Source organism: Caretta caretta, chromosome 1, assembly GCF_965140235.1.
Source record: "Caretta caretta isolate rCarCar2 chromosome 1, rCarCar1.hap1, whole genome shotgun sequence".
Lineage (NCBI taxonomy): Eukaryota > Metazoa > Chordata > Testudines > Cheloniidae > Caretta > Caretta caretta.
In genome coordinates, this window is record NC_134206.1 from 264,752,671 (window position 1) to 264,774,972 (window position 22,302).

At 48.4% G+C, this 22,302-nt stretch overlaps 1 protein-coding gene across 5 annotated transcripts in view; it reads left to right on the forward strand.

Annotated features, from left to right (window-relative positions):
• Nucleotides 1–692: 692 nt before the first annotated feature.
• GRIN2B (glutamate ionotropic receptor NMDA type subunit 2B) overlaps nt 693–22,302 on the forward strand; it is a 285,971-nt gene continuing 264,361 nt past the window's right edge. The window contains exons 1-3 of one of the 5 annotated variants that reach the window (XM_075124250.1): nt 694–1,261; nt 2,078–2,488; nt 10,057–10,229. The gene's annotated coding sequence lies outside the window, so the exon portion shown is untranslated. Of the gene's footprint in view, nt 1,262–1,645; nt 1,739–2,077; nt 2,489–10,056; nt 10,230–22,302 lie in introns of those variants that run through there. The other 4 variants (XM_075124252.1, XM_048835352.2, XM_048835354.2 and 1 more) reach the window with 4 other exon arrangements.

The following is a 22,302-nucleotide window of genomic DNA, read 5'->3' on the forward strand; positions in this document are numbered from 1 at the left end:
GTTAAATACCGGACTGTTTAAACTTTAATGTTAATCAGCTGGGGAGCCCCTCAAGCTGTGGACTGCCCCGGGAAATGGGCGTGTGCTCACAGAGCGACCCGGGGGATGGGGACGCTGCAAACCGGCTGCCAAGTGAAATTGTGTTTTCCTTTCTGTTCGGGTTGATTTCACGTTACTCAGCTTCCAGGGGGATTTGAGCACGGCAATTAAACCACTGGGCTTAATTATGGAGTATCCAATTGGATTATTAATGTTATCTCTGCTCTGACCCCTTTCGTTTAGTTCAGATCCAATTTCCTTTTATGTTGTCTTCCTATTGCTTCATAGAATAAGAATTATAGTCCCCTCCCTGTGCGGAGCTCCGGCTCGGTGCCTGCCAGCCGTCAGCGAGTCTTTCCGGGCAAACGTGAATCTCCTTAACTGTGCAGACAGGGTCCCTGAGATGCAACTCCCCAGAAATGTACTAGGGATTTAAGGTGGAGGTAAGGGAAGGTTAAAAAAAAATCCTCCCCCCTTTGATTCCTTCCCTCTCCGGGTTCCTTCTTGCCAGGAGCCAGGGCTAGATGCTGTTCTATTCTTTCACCAGAAGGAGGCACCATGGGTCCGGGATAAGCCTGCATTTCTCCCCTCTGGTTCCGTGACGCTGGAAGCTGCCTCAGCCAGTGTCTCTGCACTAGGGGGAAAAGATCCAGGGAGACAGCAGGAGAAGAAATTTCTCTCTTTTTTGTACCCAGAGCCCGTTCTGTATGTGTGTGTCTCTGTGCGTCTGCGCGTGTGTGAGATTCAAACCCTTTTCCAGAGCTGGACAACCTGCATCTCCCCACCCGCACTACTGGGTGATTAATACCCATTTTCCTTGCGCTCCCTCCTCCTCTTCCCCCGTTTTCCGTCCTGTTGACTTGCAAAGCTCCCCCCACCCCCCCGCACCCCATAACCACCAATTGGGATCTGGGTTCTTTGCTTTTCCTTCTGCTCTCACTTGCTCGCTATTTTAGCCGGGTGCTTTTTGATTCACCGTCCTTTGCTTCCCCGCCCCCCAGGAAATCTTCTCTGGGATTTTATATTGCAGAGGATTTTTTTTTTAAATTTGCTCTGAACAGTTCGCGCTCGCCTCCCACCTTGGCTGTGTCAAAGAAGATCTTGAGTGAACCTGAAGAAGTTCACAATGCCTGAGATGGATTGTTAATACTGCTTTGCAGGGGGGAAAAAAGGGAAAATAGCCACCCCAGAGAATTCAAAATTGTTGAAACAGGATTTGCTGGTAGGTACATGTGTCTATATTTTACCATCGCTTTGAGGTTTAATTGTTTTTGCGCGAGAGCAGTGATGGGAGGGGAAATAATACCCATGAGTTCACTAAAGAAACGTCGGTATAAATATAACCCCCCTGCCTTTATAAATATATTAGAGAGTTAAACAAACAAATCCCAGAGAGCAAATGGATGTGTTCGGAGGGTGACTGTGTGGCCGGGCGTTGCAATTACTCTGAACGAGACACGTTGCAGGTGAAACCAACAGCCCTGTGATGCACATCAGCACACCAGCTTCCCTGCCTGCGCGTGTGTGTGTGTGTCCCCACCTCTCCAGAAATACAAAATGTACACTCAGTGCACAATCAAGTTCCTGTTCAATCCCAGAGCGGGGTGGGAAGAGATGGGGTGGGAAGAGACGGACAGACGTGTCAGCAGCAATGCAGATGGGGATGGTAACTGCATTTGCTAAGTGTTTGTTCCAAGCGGTGTGTTTTATTTTGTACGTGTGTGTGTTGGGTGTGTGTGTGGGGAGGAGGGGGCAGAGTGGTGGAGGGAGTAGAGGTCTTTCTTTCTCTCCACGGTTCACAGCTCGCTTGTTTTCCGATCTCGTATCCATGCCTATCCCAGGAATGGTACAACCAGACCGTATCTGAATTATTTATAGACTCGTGCCAGCTGTTTTCGATTCCTCCTGGCTGCATGCACTATTGGGAAATGCGTTTTTCCTCTCTTTCTTCGAGATAAATCCATGTCTTTATTGGGGAGCATTTTTCATCTCCCTCAAACCCCACTAATACAAATATCGATCCTTTCCCCCCCTTCAGGTGGGGAACGCTGTGGGAATAATCATGCTTCACAGAAGAACAGCACCGATCTCCAGTTGCTCTAAACACAACCTCATCCGCTAGGGCTCCAGGAAAAAACAATAATTATAAGAATCGTACTCGTGAAAAAGCAAAAAAGAATGATTGCTTTGGATTTTGCGCTTTACCATCTTCCCCGCACTCTCTGAAGTGAATCTCGTCTCTTTGAATTTGCACCGCTTCAGGACCCAAGATTGACACACACCATATTTTTATAGCCAAATCGGATTTTTTAAAATCATTTCCCCCGTTTGCTCCCCCGACCCCTATTCTTCTTATGTGGATATGCAAGCAAGAAGAGAAGTCTGGATAGTCCCAACATGCTCGCTCCTCTAATCTGTCCGTCTAGAGGTTCTGCTTCTACAAACCAAGGTAGGGAAATTCCTCTTTTTGTTTTTCTCTCAAGGCTGACAGCTCATCGTTGCTCGCCCATTTGTAAAGGGAAACCACAGGCGATAGAACGGAGAATCCAGTGATGCTGTTTTAGGAGTAGATCTCGCTAAAGGAAGAAATAGTCCTCAGACATGTTGATTCCTCTTCCCCTTGTCTCATCAGATAGGATGGGCAGAGAGGGGAATAGGAATGTTTGAGTTACTATTTCAGTGAATGGAGGGGAAAGTTCCCTGGGTTTTGGGGGGTGGAGGGGGCTATAAGGGAAGGGGAATTAAGACAATTAAAACCCAACCCAGGGCAAATCGACTCCCTCTCCCTTCACTGCCCCCTGGGTTCCCTCATTCATTCTATGCTTCGATTCCCTCCCCGCAGTCTATTATTAAGAAGGATAAATGCAAACCTGCATGTTGCCTAAAAGGATGGTGCATAACCTAGAACCAGGGGCCTGGGCATCATTGGAGGCCTAATGCAGTGAAACTGATGTAAACGGGGACCGAGGCTGTCCCAGGAACAGCGGCTGAAACGAGCCAGGCTGCTGTGTGTGCTTGAGTGCAGGTGAGGGGCTATTTTAAGTCCAAGCACGTCAAGGGACTTTAAAATAAACCTACTGGTCGCTTGATTCAGACAAGTCCATAGTTTTAATTTATTCTCTCCCCCCCTCCCCCCGGGTGCTGGCGTGGCGGCTGTGTTCAGCAGTGCTCTTCCCTCCCTTCCCCTTTCTTACCCCACCCCCCGCAGCCACACAGTCCCTTTCTCCGTCTCCGCTCACACACGCCCTCCTCCGCACGCCGCTACTTGCACTCATGCAAAATGGCTATCTTGCCGTTTGACTGTGCCGAGGCGAGAGATACCGGTACATGCACGGCTGTAATTTGCCATGTGAGTCTTTCTGTAAGATGGTGGCAAGACAAAGGGAGACGTGCTCTTGGGGGCGTGTTCATTTATACGTGTCTCGGGTTTGCTCTATACGGAAAACTAGCAAGTGCTGGGTTTTTTTAACCAACATCCATTCTCCAACCTGCTGTGCTGATCGGATCCCTGGTCGGAGGGACACACACACACACACGAAAGTGCTGTCACTCTACCAGGCTCTCCTTGGCCCATGGCTAATGTCAGAGAGGACTGAAATCCAGGGTAACCTCTGGAGCTTGTTAGATGCTAGTCAAGGAGCGTGATAAGAAAACGGCCCCTCGCTCCCTGCGACTCTAGACCCGAAGGGGTCTCCGAAGGCTGGGAGACACTGTAGAGCAGTAGCCCGCAGAAGGAAGGAGGCTGGAAGGAAATCAACGTGCAGAGGAGCTAGGCTGGTGTGGGATTTATTCCTACCACACCCCCTTAGCTTCACCGTACTGCACGTCTGCTGCCCATGATGCGGGACAATACAAGGGAGAGAGGTGGGACGGCGAGTGTCTTGGGTGGAAACCCCAGCAGAAGTGGCAGAAGTCCCCTCGTTTGAGTCATTTAAAATCGGATAAAGCCCCGGGATGCGGAGGGGAAGGATTCTGCAGGGGTGAGAGGGGGCGCGCGTCCAAGGTCCTCTCCCCCCCGAGTCTCTCCTAATATTGCTAACGGGTCTTTCCCCTCGTTAATGTGTCTGACTCTTGTGTTGCTAAAACCAAAGGCGACCCGTCCTGGCGAGGGGCAGCTGTTTGTAGCCACGTTCTCCCAGGCTCTAGAAACAGCCAGCTGACTCCGGCCGCCTCTCTCAGCAGGCGGGAGCCGAAAGTTTACCTGCGCACGGAGTGGGTGTGCTGGCGGGGGTGCGTGGGGAGCTCGCCCGGAGGGGTCACCCTTTCCCCAAGGCATGTCAGAGACCCCAGCGCGGGCGGCTCCAGGCTGGGACTGAGCCTCGGGCTGCGCCTTCCCGATCCCTTTGTAACGGCACCATGGCCCAGAGGCAGTGCCCGAAGGGCTCCGTGCGGGCACCCCACCCTCCCCACACTGTGTGCAAGGAGGGGGGCTGGGGGATACATTCTCAGCCGTTCTCTTCTCCCCACGGAGCTGGGGCTGGCCGGGGAGCAGGAGATCTGGCCGAGGGACCGGGGCCCAGGTCCTTTAGCCGGTCCTACTATTCATCCTTGTGCTTTATTTTATTTAGTGTTTGTGAAAAGCCAACGGTGTGCTCTGCCCGCTCCGCAGGGCACCGGCGGGAGACACCACCCCAGCTCCCGGGGCCCACGCAATACATGCCCCGCCCGGATACCGACCAAGCAGCTGGGTGTGCGCCCGCAGCTGTAGCGCGGCCCTGGAAGGCTGCTGGCCCCCGGGTGCCTGCGGGCAGACGCAGCGTGGGGGCGGGTGGGGGCGTGTGTGTGCAGAGGCACAGGCTGCGCCGCTCACACAGCCCGGCGGGGACCCGCTCCTCACGGTCACACCGGCCCGGCACCAGCCTCCGCCTTGCTCTGCTGAGGCCGGGCAGGGCTCTCTCGGGAGGGTCTCTGCAGCTGATGCTCGGCCCTGGCTGCAGATCTCTCCGGCTGGGGGTGATAGCTCGGTATTCGCCAGCACCGCGTACCAAGCGTTGCCAGCACAGCGGGGCCAGCCCCCGCCCCCTCTGTCCACAGCCCCGCGCCCCCCTCCTGCGCTGCGCTCCCTCCGGCTGTCCCCACCGACCGCATAACCCCCTGGAGGACGCAGAGCTTGGCAAGGGTGACTGCCTGGGGCCCCGGGGAGGCTGGGAGGAGCAGGCTGGCTCTGCAACCCCCCCCCCGCACCCGGAGACCAGCGCAGGGGGGCTCGGGGGGTCACTTCTCTTGTGCGCGCTCCCGGAGCCCGCAGCGGAAAGCGCCGGAGGCTGGAGCCACAGGCAGCGGCAGCTCCCCGGGAGGGGGCTCGGGATCCGCACTGGCCGCCCGGAGGGGCAGGGGAGCGGCGCGAGAGGGGAGGCAGCGGGGGGCTGACGGCGGGCGGTGATCGGGGCCTCCGCGCTGCTGCAGCACAAGGCCCCGGACACACAATCCCAAGCCCACGTGGACGCGCCCCCGGGGGTTAGCTGTGGGGCTGGCAGAGAGCAGACTTCAGACCCATTGTAACGTACCGCTCTGCCCCCGGGCGAGCGGGTCCAGAGGCCCTTTCATTCGAGGAGAAACTCGGGGGTTTCTTGCTCTCCAGAAGGAGCGAGCGGCGCGGGACGCGCGGCGTGGAAGGAGGGGCCGCGCCCGGGAGGGTTCAGACCCAGGTGCTGAGGGGGGCTGGGAGCATGGGGCGGGCCCCCGGTGCGGGGGGGTAGGGGCGGGGAATCACCTCACCCCACACCTGACGCTTCTGGCACCCGCGGCCTGGGCTCTGCGGCTGGAGACAGAGGCGAAGCTCTGCCCATTCTCAGCCCAGGGGCTGCAGGACCCGGTGCCTCTCCCTACACGTTATTCCGGGGCCACCACTCCCACCTCGGTTCCCCGCCTCGGTTTCCTTGCCCATTCCCAGCCCCTCCCGCGATCCTCACGGACCTGCTGCCACCTCTCCCCGCCTGCTCTCCCTGCTCCCCTCTTTCCTCCCTCGCCCCCCGCTCAGTTTCCTTCTCCCTTTGTGTCTGTGTCTCCTGCGCTCTCTCCTTCTCTCTTTACAAGCCTCTTCCTCCCACTCCCTCCAGCCCTGTCGCCCCTCGGCATCTCACCCTCCCAGTCTCTGTTTCTATCCCTCGCTGTCCCTCCTTCTTCCACTCAGTTCTCTCTCTTCCTTTCCCCACCCTCCTCTCTTCTAGTCTCCCTGTCTCCGCTTCCCTCCGTTCCCTCTCCTTCTTCTTCCTCCATCCCTTCCATCTCTGCGCTCTCCCTCTGGAGACTGATTTTAATCTCAAGCGCACTCCCTGACCGGTCTGATCGCACAGGGCACCACCAGGCCGGTCCGCACACAGAAGGGAGGGCCCCTGCTCTGGGTGCTGTGAAATTGACCAGCCCCGACCCTTGTCTCTTGTGCCTGCTGCTGTGAAATGAGGGAGAGATATAGCTCCGACCTACGCCCCTGGGTTGCAGCTAACTTTGTTTATAGCCGATATAAGGAGGGAGCCAGCCAGCCGCCGGCCGATTTGAGCGCAGGGAGAGAGCTGGCCACTGGCCCAGGCCGTCGCTCTGGGAATGAAAGCAGAGGAGCTGGGGCTGGCGCGCGGTTGGAGCAGTGACGGCCCAGGGATCTGCAGTCCGATCCTTCTCGCTGGCCGGAGAAGGAACACCACATCTGTGGGGGCAGAGGGGCTGGCTTGGCGGCCACACCCCGCCCCAATTTCTGGGGGATCGAACCTTCACCCGGTCAGGAGTCTGGGAAAAACATTCCTGGGAGCAGCTGAGGATCCAGGGTTGGGGAATACTTGCTCTTTAGGGGGTGTGTTAAATGGTCACCCAATCTTTTGATTGTATCCCGTCTCTGCCTTCCTACCCTCTTCTTCCCGCTCTCCCTATAGCGTAGGTTCTCCTCGCTGCATCCAGGGACAGGGGTGAGTTTCTCCACGTTTGGGAGAAGCCAAAGGAAAGAGTATGCAGGGGCTTCATAACCAAAGGCAGAATTTATGGCTCGGGAAAACACGAACTTACTTTGGAACTGCTTCAACTTTCAAACCATCTTTCCCTCAGGGAACAGCAGCACAGGGAGAAGGTGCAAAGCAGGGACCTAAAAGGAGAAAAAATTGAACTGTCAGCTGTGTTAATTCTGTCCCCGCCATCCGCCACCTCTGCTGCCCCGCCTCCCCCCATCCACACACACGAGCCTGCTTTGTGGGTCTCATTCTTATTGCACACCAGGGGTAGAACAGGAGGTGCACCACTGAGGTAAATAGCGTTACACCGATGTCAAGCCTCTGTGTGTGCGCCTGCATACAGAAGCACAGTAGACAGTGTGCTACACATAGATACATATGTGGTAAGCTGGTTATACAATAAGTTGGATGCAATAAAGATCTAAGTGGCTGGTGAAGGACTCTCTGATCAGTGCAATTATCTCAGGACACCTGCGCTGATCGTAACTTTTGCTACATCACCCTCTCGCACATATCCATACATCCATGAAAGAACATTAAGAGACAGCAGGAGAAAAAAAATTCACCAAGATCTCTCTTTCCCTCGACAGCCTTTTTAATCATTTATTGTTTGGTTCGTTTTATCCTAATGTTGGAATATTAACAGCCCTTAAAAATCTTGTCTGTAGGGGAAAAGGTGGTTTTATTTATTTATGCATTTTAAATACCAGTTGGAGTTAAACCAAACCTGTTTCTCCTGTGTTTTGTTGCAAAAGAGGCCAGCTGACTCTGGAGTCCAGTAGTTAGTATTCTGTGCTGCCCTATGGAATTGTATTTTGGTTCCAAGTCCTGGACTCTCAGTGCTTGGGTTGGTATCAGAGCTCAGAGATCTAAGGTTTAGTGTCTCTGCAGTGCCACGTGGGATGCCTGGGTTTGACTCCCAGACCCAGTTCTGTTCTCTCACCGCTCCCCTCAAGCTGGCACAGGATGGGCTTGTTGCACAGCCTACACAGAGCTCTAGGGATTAGTGTCTCTGCAACAGGTTTGATTCCATGTTCTGGTCTTTTACTTCTGAGGCTTGAAGAGTTTAGGAGTAAGCAAAACCTGGGGCTGATCCCTTGGTTGTTAATGGTCTACACTACCGTGAGAGAAATGTGGGTAGCACTGTGAGTCTGCTGCTTCAAGTCGCTTCATCTAAACCTCTTGGCACCTGGAATGTAGGGGATGTGGTGGTCAGCAGGGACACAGCCTCAGTAGCAGGAGGAAATGGGGGGGGGGAGAGAATTTGTATGTCCTAACATATACATGAGGAAATAGACTGGTTAATCAGAGAGACAGACTGGATGATTTAATAGATACAAATGGAAAAGTTTTATGTATCTATCAGAACTACTGTATGGTTCCTGTAGCATCTGAGCACCCTATGATGAGGTTCCAAAATTGCCTGAATCTTCTGTGCCTCCCATCTGGTGGAAATGTTTACACTTAAAAGAAAAGCAGTGAGTGACTGGGAGAAACATGACTGATAAATCTTCCATTACAATGATCCCTCCTTCACCCACCCATCCACAAGAATCCTCTCACCCACAATGAATCAGCTGATTAATTTAATTGCTTCAATGCAGCAAAATATACCTGCAACTGACCTGGGTGCCTCAGGGACTAAGAGGAAATGGCCATTTGAAAATTGCAGTTTTGGGATTTGTAGAAGCGGGGTCCAGGAGTGATAAGATTAAAATTAAAGCATGATGTCCTCCTACCAATTGCCTAATGCCCTCTAGCCTGAACCCATTATTTGCTAAATTTTACAAGTATTTCATTGCAGAAATTAAAGGGATGCCATTACTGGTCATGAGTGTAATTCCTACTGGTCATGAAAGTGACTCCAGTTCCTCTTTGACCTACTTTTATTTTTCTTTTATCTGTTTGCAGTTATTAGGCCAGATCCTCAACTGTAGTCAATTGGTGTAGTGCTACGGAAATGAATGGAACTATGCTGATTTACACCAGCAGAGGGTTTGGCTCAATAAGATTAAATATTAAAGCTTAATTTTTGTCTTCTGAAAAACACAATCTAGGCCAGCACAGCAGCCCCACCACTCACAACCGCCTGATAATAACAAACAGCTGTTGAGTAGCCCAGCACTCATGAACAACCATGCAAAAATAAATCAGTGTATGTAAACCCTGAGCCAGTGAACAACCCTACAATATCAAATGAATGTGTGCAGCTCTGTGCTTATGAGCAAGTCCACAATAAACAGTGTGCACACCCTGTCAGAGGCAGGAAGAGGGCTCAGTGGATGCAAGCTAATTTTCATGCCATTGAGGTTTCTATGTGGAGAAGAAAAGGTGTGTGACTCGGTAGTAGACACAGTACACTGTAAGTAAGCAAACCCAAACCATAGGTAATTTGCCTCTGAGCTAAAATTGCTTTTTCATGTAGTTCTTTGGTACCCGGTGAGGCAGGAGTGCCTTAGGTACTAGTCCTGGGCAGATGGAGAGGATTTTTGTTTTAAACATACACTGAATGAATTTAGTGCTGCTAAAAGGTGTCAGCTGATTTTATCTTTGTAAGTTGGGGGGCTCCCTAAAAGGGATCTCCTCCCACAAAAACAACAATGGCCTCCCTTGTACAAAAAGGATTTACAAAAAACAAACAACAGTTAATCAGCTGGGAGCAAATGATGAGAAATAGGGACAGGAGTGTGGTGACAGGTTCAGCATGAAGGATGCAGAGGGACACGTCAAACTGAGACCCCTGGACAACACCCCTCCCTCCATTTAAGAAAGTGTCAAGGGAGTCAGTGAATGTCTCTGGTTGAATTCTGGAGAGGGATGGCCTAAATCGCCTGGACCAAATGAAGGAGAGGCCATAGAGCTCAGAAATCCAGTGAATATGGGGGATAACAAATGAAAAAACAGGAATGGAATGAGGGTCAAAGCTATAAAATGAGTGAACGGAATGGGAACAGCACACAGAGAACCATGGACAAGGCTCACCACTCTGTGGAAATATCAAAGGAGTCAGTGGATGTTGCTGTTAAATGTGTTAGACTGACAGCCTTGAGAACTGAAGATTTACTTCCTCTATCCCCAGCACAGGTACAGCTTCCTTAACCTTGTTGTGTACTGCTGTGCCATACTGTTTACGTGGAGAAAAAGAGAATCAAGTCTTCATGGTGTGTTCAGTCCTTGGTGTCTATGCCAATTGGAATATGACTGTTTGCCTGTCAGGAACTGGAGGGAGACCATCAGCTCACTTGACACAAGGTAAATTTTTCAAAGGTGCCTCGATGATTTAGGACCTTATTCCTATTTTCAAAAGTGGCGTAGGCACTTAGGAACTTCAGTCCTATTGACTTTTGATGAGACTTAGGCTCCTAAGTGCCTAAGTAATTTTTGAAATTAGGACTCAGGCTCCTAAATCACTGAGGCACTTTTGAAAATTTTATCTATAGCCACTAAACAGCCATCAGATGGAAACCATTTGCAGTCTTTATTGACCTAGGCTGGATTTGAATCAGCAAGATATAAATGACTGGATAGATTAGTGTTAGTCCTCTGACACAGCCAACACACAAGCAAGGTAGCTTTATACAGGATACTGGTTTGCGTAAAATAGGAAAGTAATTATTCTCTTTGCAGCCTTGGTTAAGTCTCTTCTAAAGCATGATGTTCCAGTTTGGACACTATATATTTAAAAGACAGAGAAAGATTGGAGAGAGTTTGCAGGACTGAGCAACGAAAATGATCAAAGTTCTTAGAAAACAATACCTACTATTGTCAACATTAAAGAAAGGTTGAGAGAAAAGACTACAGTGGGTGGAGACATAACTGTCTGCAAATGTGTAAAGGACTGTTTCTGAAAGAAGACAGGGGCCAATTATCCTCATTAGTCACCAAGGACAGATCAGGAAGTAAATGAGTTGAAGAAGCAGCAGCAAAATTTTTGATTAAACATCAAATTAAAAGTTTATTGCAAGAACAGTCTGGGTGACAGAAGATGCTGATAGAGGTGGTGGAATTGCTATATTTAGAGATATTAAAATCTAAAACCTAGATGCTTAACTATCAAGATTATATCTAATCTAATCTTTCTTCAGTGAGCCATTCACCTTGGTTTCAAGGTGCAAATAAAGCAACTTTAGGAAGGAAACAACAAGATCAGTCTTGTCACTACGCTGAGGACTATATGTCTAATTTGTGAGGTCTCTTCCCACCAAAACGAGTCTAGAGCTCTGACACTGAACATATGACACTCAACATCATGTTATGTATGTAGAAGCGAACATGGTGTTGCTGAATGCCGCTATAGTTTGAACTCCCCCCAGAAGGTGAGTCAGGGGCTTCTCAAAGGTCTTTATATTTTCAAAACCTCTGGGATTTTGTGATATAATTATCTACCTTGGTGAACTGCTAAATGTTATCTAATGTTTTGTGATAGAATTACCTACCTTGGTGAACATTAGTCTAAATGTTTACAGGAGAATCTCAGTTTTCACAAGTCTGTCTTACATCATTAGCATTGGCAGGGAAGTTAAATAATCATGAATGTATTTTTGGCCTCACTACCTCATGACCATTGCCCCTTGTCCTCAGTATGTTTCTCTCTATCTCCTTTTATCTTAAGGTTTTGAACTGGCTCCCATCATCATCCTATCTGAACATCCAGAATTGATGGTGCAAGGTGATGTGACATTAGTGTATGTAGCCACACATTAACTCAATGTCACAGTATGAAAACACATGTTTTGCCATGTCACGGTATGGTTGTTTTCTCAGGCAAGACAAGCAAAAAAGTTAGATATATCCTAGGTTAAAGCCTCCTCCTCTTTCCTTCCCTTTGTCCCTCCCACCAGCAGTATCATAATTAAAATAAGATTTGAGGGGACAGGCAACACAGCAGTTTCTAAGTCGTCTTCCTGCCACCCTCGATAGTAGCTTCAGTCTCTGGTCTGATTAATTTGGAGGAACGGTGTTCTCATCAGATCTCACAAGCCATGTAGGTTTGGGCTTGGTCAGATGGGAGGCATCCAAGGAAAACTTGCATCAAGTGGGGGTTAATGGTTCACTGAATGCATCTGATGAAGTGAGCTGTAGCTCATGAAAGCTTATGCTCTAATAAATTTGTTAGTCTCTAAGGTGCCACAAGTACTCCTGTTCTTTTTGCGGATACAGGCTAACACGGCTGCTACTCTGAAACCTGGTTCAGTAGAGACACTCTTGCGTCAGTACTGATCACAGTGCCCCAACGTGGTGGTGGAGAGTGCTGTGCAGCTAGAGGTGCTACTGTGATAGCCACTCTCTTGGATGAAACACCAGGGAGTGAACCAAGAATCTCCAGAGCTAAAAGCATGAATTGCTACAGCTTGAGCTCAAGAGCCAAGCTGCTAGAGCAGGGTGTAGTGACAACTTGTATTCTCTGTGAACTTGCCCAGAGCGGGGACCTGTTACACACACTCAGCAGGGCGTTACACCATCATTTAGGTGATAGATATAAAATGGAGTCTGGAACTCTGGCATTTTTCACAAGAATATGGGGTTTTAGTACTGGTGTCCTGATCTAATTGCATCGTGGAAATGTTATGAGTTCCTAAAATTCACTCTGTAATTTCATGTGAATATGGTATTTTCCTTTCACCTTCTCCCCTAAGCTGTTTTGTAATGTTGCTGTTCATTGGTAAAGAGCTGTCATATTCATTCTAGGCGTGCACGCATTTCAACAGTGGTTGAAGTGCTTCTTATGGGCACGGTGGTCTGTAAAGAGGTTTGGGATTCTTTAAGATAAAATAAATTATAGACTTGCAAAATTACTGTTTCAAAGCTTGGGTAGCTCAAAACGGGAGAGGGTTACTGGGAACCAGGTGAAAAGGATATGATTTCGTGTCCTGAACTTGCAGTGAATATACCAGTGCAAATACCATGTCCCTCATCCCATTCTGCAGCCTAATACATGGAGGATTTGCTTTCTGGTAACTGGCTTTACAACTCTGATATTACCTGAGGACAGGGGTGGTTCCATAGGTAGACATGGGCTGTATTTTTTGTCTCTTAATTGTTCAAGTCTAGCTGTAAACACCTGTAAGTACGGAATTATTTGACAAAAGGTTTTCTTTGTCAAAAAATGTCAATTTGTCCAAACCAAAACTCTTTGGGGAAAAATTTTCAATTTGGAGGAAGCTTTCTGGCTGAAACCAGAAAGACACCTCCCAGAATAGCCCTGTAGTTCGTGCACTTGTAACCCACACGCCTTCTGGGTGTGGTGTTTTGTCCCATCTAGTGGCACCGAGACCACTTAGTTAAATGAGTCTGCTCTACAGCCTTAGCTAACAGCCAGTTGGCTTTTAGCTCATGCAGTAGAGGCTTATGCTTTAAGCTCCAGAGGTCCCAGATTTGATCCTGCCCACCATCGACCGTGGTCTGTTGGCGTTACACACTTGCCTGGGATCAGGAAGACCCGGGTGAATACCCTAACCATTGGGGTTTAGAATCAATCTCTCTCTGGTCCAATGAATAGTCAAAGATTTATGCAAAGTGAAACAGCTTCAACAGGAGAGCTTGGGAGACTGACTCTACAGCCTGATGGGGAGACTACGTTGTTTGGGATGTGGGAGATGTTAACCACCTGGCAATTCTGGGTGTCTCTCATTTTTTTCACAAAAAAATTAGGTTTCATTTTCGTCCTGATGCTAAATGAAAAGAAAGGTCAAAACCTTGACATTTTTCCACAAACTGGAATTCTTGTTTTCTGTCCTAGCCATTTACTTGATTAGGCTGCGTTATGGGATTGGAAGAAAGCAAGAGGAATCTGTTATAGCATGGATTCTCAACCTGTTGGTCTTGAACAAGCTCTGCAGGGACATGGCCATCCTCTGTTTAATGGCTAGATGGAAGGGTGTCCCAAAGTCTTTTTTGTGGTTGTTGTAAAAGGGGATCATGGTATCAAAAAGGTTGAGGGAAACTCCCATACACAATAGCTAGGGCCCTACCAAATTTATGGTCCATTTTGGTCAATTTCACAGTCATAGGATTTTAAAAATTGTAAATTGCATGATTTCAGCTATTTAAATCTGAAATTTCACGTTGTTGTAATTGTAGGGATCCTGACCCAAAAAGGAGTTGTATGAGGGTGGGGCTATTGGTTATTGTTTTGGGGGGTGAGGGGTTGTGGTACTGCTACCCTTACTTCTGCACTGCTGCTGGCGGCAGTGCTGCCTTCGGAGCTGGGCAGCTGGAGAGCAGCGGCTGCTGGCTGGTCCCCAGCTCTGAAGGCAGACCTGCCACCACCAGCAGTGCAGAAGTAAGGATGGCATGGTATGGTAATGCCATCTTTGTTTCTGCGCTGCTGTCTGCAGAGCTGGGCCCTCAGTCAGCAGCCTCTCCTCTCCGGCCACCCAGCTCTGAAGGCAGCAGAGCAGAAGTAAGGGTAGCATGGTATGATATTGCCACCCTGACTTCTGTGCTGCTGCCTTCAGAGCTGGGCACCCAGCCAACAGCTGCCGCTTTGCGGTCTCCCAGCTTTGAAAGCAGCGCAGAAGTAAAGGTGGCAATACCGTGACCTCCTAAAATAACCCTGTGACCCCCCTGCAACTCCCTTTTAGGCCAGAACCCCCAATTTGAGAAACGCCGGTCTCCCCCGTGAAATCTGTATAGTATAGGGTAAAAGCACACAAAAGACCAGATTTCACAGGGGTGACCAGATTTCATAGTCTGTGATGCGTTTTTCATTGCTGTGAATTTAGTAGCCAATCCCAGCAGGGAAGAAGGTCTTACAGGTGTACTGGATGTTTGGCGCTTACAGCCACATCACCTCTGTCTCCAGAAGGAGGCACTGTATTGAATGGTGTGGGAGAACTGGGCAGTACAGGAACCCCCAGCTACCGCAATCTGAGCCTCTCCAAACAAGGAGGCACTATGAGAAAAATATCCTGGGGATTGGTTCTGAGCCAGGTCAGACACTGCCATCTGAGCTGATCCCAGCAGGAGGTGCTGTAGCTGTACTAGCTGTGGGGGAACTCACAGCTGCTTCAGGGCCAGTCTGGCTCAGAAGGTACTGTATGAAACCGGGTAGAAACTCTGTCTACTAAGGAACTTCCAACTTGTGAACTGTTTCTAGAGAAGGATACAGAAGGGATTGCTGCTTTTCTGCCATGAGTCTCTTTCTGCTTGGTAATACAGTGGGTTAATTAACTGCACATGACTGGATTCCTGTGGGGTTTCTGTCAATGAACTCCTCTGAGAAATGCCTTTGAAATGCACTGTGGCAGAGGAAACACACAGTAATGCACACTATTACTTACACATACGCACACAGGAGGTATCCATGCATCCCTGTGTGTGTCTGTATCTAGCTCGGTCGCTAATTGCCTAGTATCACTGGCTACTGTATTCAATGGGCTAAGAATCTCAGGGGAGATTCCCCAGTGTCAGATGTGTTTCAGCAGTATCAAGATGAAACATCTGAGGATGACAATCCCCTAGGGAGAGTCTAATGAGAGCGACAGAATGACATATCTGTTTTCTCGGTCTCTCTCTTCACTTGTTCACATTTTTGTACAACTTGAAGTTGAAATTAATCTCTAACTCATGATTGCAAAAAATGCAAATGTAGAGTCCTGAAATTCTGAAATCCAATGTAAAAAGCAGGTCAGTACAGTGCAGAGATCAGGCACTACACAGCCACAGAAGAAATGTTTGCAGTCTACATTTAGAAATAGTGGGGTAGCAAACTCAACAGTGACAAAAGCTGTGTGTGAAATATAAATTTGGAGTTTTCCATGACTATCAGAAGGGACATAACATTTAATTATAGGATTGGAGGTCCTGTACCCAAGTTGGAGAAAATACAGATTGGGCAGTGTAACAGGTGACTTGCCCCTTTATGGACAGTGGTGCCTACTAATCATTTCATCCTTGTCAGATGACATGGCCCCTTTAAGAGTTGGGGTGGTCTGATGTATAAAGGTGGAGAGAGAGGAAATGGTCCCCTGAATAAGTCTTGTGACTGTATCTTTAAGGACCTGGGCTCAGGAGCAGAGTGGGTGGGGCAAGGCTCCCCTGTTCCAGCCAATTGGGATGAGCTTGGGGAGGGGACCAGTTTATATACTGCCTCCATTCTCTCACAGTAAGGTAGGTATCAGTAGAGGCAGTGGTGAGCTGGAGCTGGTTTTGAAGCAGTTTTAGAACCGGTTGTTAATCTGCTTCCCTGCAGGGGGAGCTGAGGCTTAGATGGGCTCTGGCCTGGAAGTGCCATCTGATGTAATTCTTCCTCTGGCTGCTGGGGGTGCTGTGGGAGCCATGTGGGCTGCCGCCTGGCCCTGAGCCCAAGCCCTGTTGCTGATGTTGCTCCCTTGGCCCTGGGGCTCCCGCTGGTGCCTGGTGGGTCCCCGGCTGCTCTGCTGGGCCTGGGCTGCGTCCTGCTGCTCTCCCCGTGAGCACCCACCACCCTGCCCGCAGCCAGCCCCTGCCTCCAGCCAGCCCCGCACCCCCTGCCTGCAGCCACCCCCTTCCCTGCCTCCAGCCACCCCTGCCTGCAGCCAGCCCCTGCCTCCAGCCACCCCCTGCCCTGCCTCCAGCCACCCCTGCACCCACTACCTGCAGCCAGCCCCTGCCGCATCCCCTGCCCTCCAGCCAGCCCCCGTCTCCAGCCACCCCCTGCCCTGCCTCCAGCCACTTCCGCACCCACTACCTGCAGCCAGCCCCTCGCCCTCCAGCCAGCCCCCTGCCCGCAGCCAGCCCCCGTCTCCAGCCACCCCTTGCCCTGCCTCCAGACAGCCCCTGTCTCCAGCCAGCCACCCTGTCTCCATCAGCAGCCAGCCCCTGTCTCCAGCCACCCCCGCACCCCTGCCCTGCCCGCAGCCAGCGCCGCATCCCCTTGCCTCCAGCTAGCCCTGCCCCACGCCCCTGTCTGCAGCTGGCCCCATGTCCACTGGTGCCCTGCCGTTCCCAGGGCAGTAATCCTGCACGCCTGCTTCAATGAGGGGGGCAGGGAACAGCTGGGACCCACACATGTGCACACCCTAGGGTGACCAGACAGCAAGTGTGAAAAATCAGGACAGGGGGTGGAGGGTAATAGGAGCCTATATAAGAAAAAGACCCCAAAATTGGGACTGTCCCTATAAAATCGGGACATCTGGTCACCCTAGTACACCCCCAGGGAGTGGCGGGGACCCACACATGTGAAACGGAGCTCATTTCTAGTTCAGGCCCATCTTTTTAAAAAAGAACTTTAGGCAGGGTTAACATACATCCATATTTTCCCAGACAGGTCAGGCTTTTTGGTTCTTAAATTGGGACAATATGGACGTATGGTAACCCTCTTGGTACAAAAAATACGTACTGGGGCACATCCCTTAAATCAGAACTTTTTATACGGAACCGGTTGTTAAGATTTTGGCAGCTCATCACTGAGTAGAGGGGTAGTTTGCTGGTCTTTCTGAGCTGGAGGACTAATTGGGGAAAAGGGTCCAGCTGAAGGTAAAGCTGGCTAAAGCACTGCAGCTGGCCTGAACCACAACTCCGTAGAGGACAGTTGTGTGGGAAACTCTTGTTCTGAGGAACAAAGTAACTATCTGAATCACAGCTCTAGCTCCACAAGGGAGACCTGAAGGGATACTGCAAGCTTGAACCACATCCTCAGCTCCACGAGGAGGGCTGTGAACTTTTCCCTCAAGGAGGGAAACCATAAAGATAGTTTGGAATAGAGTCTGGTGTGTGCCAGAGAAGTTGATGAGCCCCCAAGAGCAGGTGCTCTCAGTAACAGACTGAGAAGCTGCTCATGGAACCAGGACCCCAAGGGAGAAGACTATGGGACTGAACCACAGGAACATTCCACAAGGTGAGCATAGCAGAAGCAGGCCAGAGAAACACTAAGGAGTTGGGGAGAGATTGGCACTAGCTGTCTTGTACGGAGCCATAGTCTGGAACCCACAGATTGGATGGGCTTGGGTTCCCCCACTAAACTCCAGAAGAGAACTTTGTTATGGCCTTGAGCAAGTGGGTCTCACTGAAAGAGAACAGGATTGGTAAGCCCCTCAGCTGGGGTAACTGGCCTCCGGAATCACTGAACTCTTTAGTACCCAGATGGAGGTTTGAGGTTAGGACAAGGACCACTAAGTGGGCTAGACAGTAAGGGGGTCAATCAGAGGAAGGACACTGAGGCAGATTTACTGATGCTTAGTTTTGCTGCAAGGGGATGGTGAAGACCGAAACCAAACAGTTAACATGTGGCTGTGAAAGAAAGCTCTCCCTGACCCCTAATAGGGTATGGTTGCCCTGAAGAATGTGGTGGCTATGAGAGAAGGCTCTTTGAACCCTCAAGTTGGAGAAGCTGCAAATTGTAATGGTTATAAATACCATGGTTACCAAGCCTCAAGTTGTAATCATGCTACTGAGGAGTAGAAGGACTGTGGTGAAAGACTCTGAACCATAAGGAGGAGGTAATCCTAGAAACTGGATGTCTGTGAGAGGAAGCTCTATAAACCTGAAGTTAGGGAAGCTACACTGGGGAAGAAGCTGGCTTAAAAACATAACTGACAAAACTGCCATGAATCAACAATAGTTCAGTTCTAACTTCTCTGTCTTTCCACATTCACCACTATCAGGGACAAGTAATATGCAGTTGGGACTCTGGTCCCTTGGGAGTTCACGTCCTCCTGTTGATTGTTCTCTATAAAGATCAGAATCCTCTGTTTGATAATAAAGATTGTTATGGAGGATTGTCATGTAACCAACAGAGGGTCCTCATTCCAGGTGGGATAATAAGCCACAGGAAGAAGTGAATTCCCAGAGAACAGAAACTATCTTAAAGCATATGTTCTTATTCAAAGAATGAGGGATAGAAGTTAGATAGAATCTGCAACAGCAAAATGGAACTGCTGCTTAAATGGAATGCTTTTCTATGATATGCAAGTGGCTCCCTAAAATTATCTTAAACTCCTCTCTGCCCCCTCCCCCCAAGCCACCTGAAAACAACACTGATACTAGCTGGAGCAACTGAAGTCTTAATCTGTTTGTGCCCATATATCATTGTTGATCATAGGCTTGCTTATATGAGAAGTGTGAGATATGTTTGACTTCAGCCACAAAAGTGTTCAAAATTCACCTTAGATTCTAGTAGCATGAACATTAATTATATGTTAGGATGAGGGCTCGAAAAGGCAGGAGTTAAATTAAATTAAATTAGACACCTTCTTGGTTTACTTAGACTCAGCTCTGAACATGGGGATGAGTGTGTGTCAGAGCCAGGAAGAGAACCCAGATCTCCTGACTCCTAGGGCTGTGCCTCAACGAAAAGATCATTCTTCTCCCATGACAAAACTGGCTTCCTTACAGCCAGATTCCTCTGAACCTCTCAGTTTGTGGACTTTGTGATCCGGTTGTGGCGTAAAAGGATTCTCAAACCTATTTTGAATGCCATTTGGAAGAGTTTACAAAGCTCTAGTCCAAATAGCACATTCCCATTCTCTGGACTCCAACATTTCAAGCTAATGGGTGGCAATTTGGCAGCATGAATCCCCTTGATATAAACAGATATTTCAGTGCCTGTCTCAGGCGCTCCATGGAGAACCTGTCCTTCAGAATGGTTTGGGAAGATTACGGAGATTGCTCTTTCTGTATCTCTGGTAACTCATGTTCCAAAAGGGAGTTGGTGCAGAATAATATACATACCTATAACTATAACAATGCGTGTATGAATTTACATGTTGCTGTATTCCATGAAAATAGTTACACTCTAAGAATGTTAAGCTTTCCTGATTAAACATTTGAAAGTTAGGAAACTGAAGAATAGGTTGCCCATATGAGTTGAAATGTGTCATTTGGGATGTATGCATTATGATACAAGTATACATGTATCATTTCTGAAATAACACAGAATAATGTAAAATTTTTGTACAGCCTCAAATACACGAGTCTCCTCTTGTAGAGCAGTGCACTGCTGTGTATGACTGAATCCCTAAAAGTCATTTATCTACTGTATACCTGATGCTCAGTGAATGAGGTGGTTGCTCTTGAGGAGTCACAGCTCATTCAGGCTGACCCAATGCCGATTTGAGTATCTCACTGGGCTCTTGCTGAGTGTTTTGAGAGAGACACAAGTCTGTAGAAAAGATGGGATGATATGCTATTTGGTGTGTCTATTACTTCTGAACAGTGAGAAAGGTGGTATCTCTACTACTTCTGAACTGTGAGAGAATGCCCCTGGCAGGCCAAGGGTTTAGCCATTTGGGGCCAAAATCCCCCTGCAGGGTATTAGTAACGCCTACTAGTTCAGTGGGAGTGATGCATGTTTAACTGGGGAGGAGAAGGTCTCTTGTGATCCAATTATGAACTATTAGAAACCCCTTGAACTCCAAAAGTGAAATCCTGGCCTCACTGAAGTCAGTGGCAAAACTCCTATTGAATTCAATTGAGGAAGGATTTCACCACCAGAAAGGAATGGCTTTTGAAATTCAGAGCACACAAGAAGAATGAGAGAGAAGGGTGTTAGATATGTGCTTGCACAATATTGTAACTCAGCAGCTAAAGGATTAATGAATTCTGACATGTATGTACATGAGTTAAGCGGCTGGCCTTGCACCTGATCAAATGCTCTCTGAAGTCAGTGTGAGCCCTTCTGTTGATTTCACTAGGTGTTGGATCAAACCCCAAATGCTTGCTTTACTCTTAGCAGCTACAAGTGCTCAGTACGAAGGTTGAAATCTGTTTCATTTGGAAGCGTCCTCTACGAAATAATCAGGTTTTGTCTTCTAGAGATCAGTTTGAAGAGTTGTCTGGAAACTGGTTAGCCTGCTGTTTTGATTGCTATAGTGAGTGCTACTTACATTTTGATGATCACTGAGCACAGTGGTTTTTACCTTTGTCTTTACTGCTTTTGCTATATCTGAAGCAGTAAATGTCAAGATTTTAATGGCACCTACTGCATCAATTCCTTGGAAATACGCTTTTGGTTTATATTAACTATTTGTTAAGGATTGCCAAGTACATGCTCTTCTTCAGGAAAAAGTAAGGAATATTTGGTGATGAGAATGGGATCTAGTCAGGATTAGGTTTGGGCCACATTAAGGTTCTGGCTTCTTTACCAAAGGGCTCTTCATGGGTTGTGCCTGTAGGAGACAAAATGAGTATCTAGTAGGAATAGTTTAAAATGGCTGTATATGGTACAGCAGAGGATATGCACTGTACTGGAAATGGAGAGTTTTGAATCATGTGCCAAGTGCTTTGAGTGGTATCTCTTTACTAATAAAATTACTTCACGAGAAGAAAATAAAATAATATTTTAAATTAAGGGGAGAAAACCAAAGCACTTAACTTCACTCCAGAAACCTAGTGGGGGAAAAAATTAAAGACTTAATCGAGATAATGGGATTTTAGGGAGATACATTCTGTGTTCCCAGAACCATTGTATTGTTGGATATCACAAACTAAACTTTGTGAAATCAACTAGGAGAGGAAATGCATTCCAATTACCCAGTAATCTAAAGACAATGGCAGGAACATGTTTGTGGCCATGCCTACATGAAGTGTTTGTGTGATAAATTCATCTGTGGTGTTCGAAATCTGGAGCTTAGAGACTGCTTGTTGCAAAATACAGAAGACTTAACACTAGCCTACAAAAGTGGCAGATTTTGAAGCAACTAGAGAAGTGTCCAAGTTGGGAAGAAACTAGTAGATAAAACCCATTCAATAAAACCAGGATAGCAGTTTAGAGAAAGAAGAGAGAACTGACTTGGAAGCACCAAAATGATTCGTGCTTTTCATATAACCAGACTTCAAGATCCAGTGGGAGAGTTTGCTGAGGAGCAGGAATTTTACACTGGACAACAATTCAGCAGTTATAGAAGAAAGTAGTGAATGGAACCAAGTTTCCTGCTGCAGAACCTGAGGATTTAGAAAAGATGCAGAACTGGGAGTTGCCTCATCCTTATTTTTTTTTCTCAGCTGGGAATCAACTTCCTCTTGACTGAACCATAAAAGCCAGGCTGATGTGTCTCTGCTGGAAGTTGTCTCACTCTGGTTGAGTGGGCAGGTCTATGCTGATCTGCTTTTGGCAAAGAGTAGCCTATCTGTGGGCTGAGCCAGTAGATGTGATCAGTTAGTTGACTGGAATTAATATCCCCTGGGGGGTGCATATATGTGGTATCAGTGGGAAGTGATTCTTTTCAGACTTTACAAGCATCTATAAAGGTTCTGGTCTGTTGCTTCATGGAAGACCCATGATTTTCCAGGAAGCACAGATGTTAGAGATGGAAAAGATGTATTTGTATACACCTGTTCCCTTCCCCCATTCTCTTTGCCTCTGGCCAATGTAGGGATGCTCCTTAAATTGTATTCTTCTGTGATT